Source organism: Ovis aries, chromosome 2 (genome assembly GCF_016772045.2).
Source record: "Ovis aries strain OAR_USU_Benz2616 breed Rambouillet chromosome 2, ARS-UI_Ramb_v3.0, whole genome shotgun sequence".
NCBI lineage: Eukaryota > Metazoa > Chordata > Mammalia > Artiodactyla > Bovidae > Ovis > Ovis aries.
Genome location: NC_056055.1, coordinates 114,063,977 through 114,067,409, shown reverse-complemented (window position 1 = coordinate 114,067,409; position 3,433 = coordinate 114,063,977).

Below are 3,433 nucleotides of genomic sequence, written 5' to 3'. Positions count from 1 at the left end.
TAACAGAAGCAGAAGATGTTAAGAAAAGGTGGCAAGAATACACAGAAGAACTATACAAAAAAGAATGTTGTGACCGAGATAATCATGATGGTATCATCACTCACCTAGAGCCAGATATCCTGGAATGCAAAGTTATGTGGGCCTTAGGAAGCATCACTACGAACAAAGCTAGTGGAGGTGGTGGAATTCCAGTTGAGCTATTTCAAATCCTAAAAGATGATGCTGTGAAAGTGCTGTACTCAATATGTCAGCAAATTTGGAAAACTCAGCAGTGGCCACAGGACTGGAAAAGGTCAGATTTCATTCCTATCCCAAAGAAAGGCAATGCTATGGAATGCTCAAACTACTGCACAATTACACTCATCTCAAACACTAGTAAAGTAATGCTCAAAATTCTCCAAGCTAGTCTCTTCAACAATACGTGAACCATGAACTTCCAGATGTTGAAGCTGGTTTTAGAAAAGGCAGAGGAACCAGAGATGATTCTGGATCATCTGGATCATCTGCTGGATCATCGACAAAGCAAGAGAGTTCCAGAGAAACGTCTATTTCTGCTTTTTAAAAAATATTTATTTATTTGGCTGCTTTGGATCTTACTTGCAGCACTTAATTACATCATGTGGGATCTTTCTTGCTTCGCACAGTCTTAGTTGCTCTGTGGTACGTGAGATCTTAGTTCCCTGGCCAGGGATCAAACCTGAGTCCTCTACATGGCAAGGCGCACTCTTAACCACTGGTCCACCAAGGAAGTCCCCTATTTCTGATTTTTTGACTATGCCAAGTCTTTGACTATGTGGATCACAATAAACTGTGGACAATTCTGAAAGAGATGGGAATACCAGACCACCTAACCTGCCTCCTGAGAAATCTGTATGCAGGTCAGGAACAACAGTTAGAACTGGACATGGAACAACAGACTGGTTCCAAATAGGAAAAGGAGTATGTCAAGGCTGTATATTGTCACCCTGCTTATTTAACTTCTATGCAGAGTACATCATGAGAAATGCTGGCCTGAATGGAACATAAGCTGGAATCAAGATTGCTGGGAGAAATATCAATAACCTCAGATATGCAGATGACACCACCCTTATGGCAGAAAATGAAGAACTAAAGAGCCTCTTGATGAAAGTGAAAGAGGAGAGTGATAAAGTCGGCTTAAAGCTCAGCATTCAGAAAAGTAAGATCATGGCATCTGGTCCCATCACTTCATGTCAACTAGATGGGGAAACAGTGGAAACAGTAGCAGACTTTATTTGGGGGGGGGGCTCCAAAATCACTGCAGATGGTGATTGCAGCCGTGAAATTAAAAGACACTTGTTCCTTGGAAGGAAAGTTGTGACCAACCTAGACAGCATATTAAAAAGCAGAGACATTACTTTGCCAACAAAGGTCCGTCTAGTCAAGGCTATGGTTTTTCCAGTAGCCATGTGTGGATATGAGAGATGGACTATAATGAAAGCTGAGCACCAAAGAATTGATGCTTTTGAACTGCGGTGTTGAAGAAGACTCTTGAGAGTCCCTTGGACTTAAAAGAGATCCAACCAGTCCATCCTAAAGGAATTCAGTCCTGAGTGTTCATTGGAAGGATTGATGTTGAAGCTGAAACTCCAATACTTTGACCACCTGATGCGACAAGCTGACTCATTGGAAAAGACCCTGATGCTGGGAAAGATTGAAGGCGGGAGGAGAAGGGGATGACAGAGGATGAGATGGTTGCATGGCATCACTAATTCAATGGAAATGAGTTTGAGTGGACTCCAGGAGTTGGTGGTGGACAGGGAGGCCTGGTGTACTGCAGTCCATGGAGTCGCAAAGAGTCGGACAGGATTGACTGAGTTGACTGAACTGAAGTATATACCCCAAGAATTCAAAATAAAGGTCTGTGAATCCCCAGGGAATCTGACTTTGAAGATCAGTGGGATTTGATTATAGGACTTTGATAGTTCAGTTCAATTCAGTCTCTCACTAGTTATTCAGTCAGTTCAATTCAGTCGCTCAGTCGTGTCCAACTCTTTACAACCCCATGAATCACAGCACGCCAGGCCTCCCTGTCCATCACCAACTCCCGGAGTTCACTCAGACTCACGTCCATCGAGTCAGTGATGCCATCCAGCCATCTCATCCTCTGTCGTCCCCTTCTCCTCCTGCCCCCAATCCCTCCCAGCATCAGAGTCTTTTCCAATGAGTCAACTCTTCACGTGAGGTGGCCAAAGTCCTGGAGTTTCAGCTTTAGCATCATTCCTTCCAAAGAAATCCCAGGGCTGATCTCCTTCAGAATGGACTGGTTGGATCTCCTTGCAGTCCAAGGGACTCTCAAGAGTTTTCTCCAACACCACAGTTCAAAACCATCAATTCTTCGGTGCTCAGCCTTCTTCACAGTCCAACTCTCACATCTATACATGACCACAGGGAAAACCATAGCCTTGACTAGATGGACCTTAGTCAGCAAAGTAATGTCCCTGCTTTTGAATATGCTATCTAGGTTGGTCATAACTTCTTCCAAGGACCAAGCGTCTTTTAATTTCATGGCTGCAATCACCATCTGCAGTGATTTTGGAGCCCAAAAAATAAAGTCTGTTACTGTTGGCACTGTTTCCCCATCTAGAGAGATACAAATCAAAACTACAACGAGATATCACCTTACACTAATCAAAATGAGTTCAGTTCAGTTGCTCAGTCATGACCAACTCTTTGCGACCCCATGGACTGCAACATGCCAGGCTTCCCTGTCCATCACCAACTCTCAGAGCTGGCTCAAATTCATATCCATCCAGTTGGTGATGCCACCAACCATCTCATCTGCTGGAGTCCAGCTCCAGCAGCCAGGGAATCAACCTGAAGGGATGGGCAATGTCGATGAGAAACGATGCAGCCTCTCAATTTTCTTGGACTGCATAACTTTATTTCAAGCTTAAGATTCTTTTTTACTTTAACAAAAGCATTAGGTCAGAGGTTTGACATTTTCAATTTCCCCTCACCCAGATTTATTGTCTCCATAAATCATTGTTGCCCTTCAAACAGAGTTTCTGCTCCAGCGGTTCTCTCAGAATAGTGTTTACTTTAACTCGTGATTACACTGTAACTCGTGCTTAAGTCTGGGCTACATACCACAAACCTCAGCTTATTTATTATCTTTCTAAGTCCTGTTTGCCCCTAGTATCCTAAGCTCACTATTTCTTAAAAAGGGCTTCTAGCTATTAATATCTCTGAAGTTCCTAATCTCTATAAGCTATAGTAAAATATGCTAACATTACAACATTCCTTAAATCTTTAGCTTCTAACTATTTTAATTATTCCTAAGCCCTAAATTCAGCAAACTCCTTTGCCATAAACACTTTCCTCACAAATAGGCTTCAGATAGCAATCTGTCCCATGGCCTCAAGCTGTGACCTCCGTGCTCATCCTGGAACACTGTTTTGTAAAAGTCCTTGAA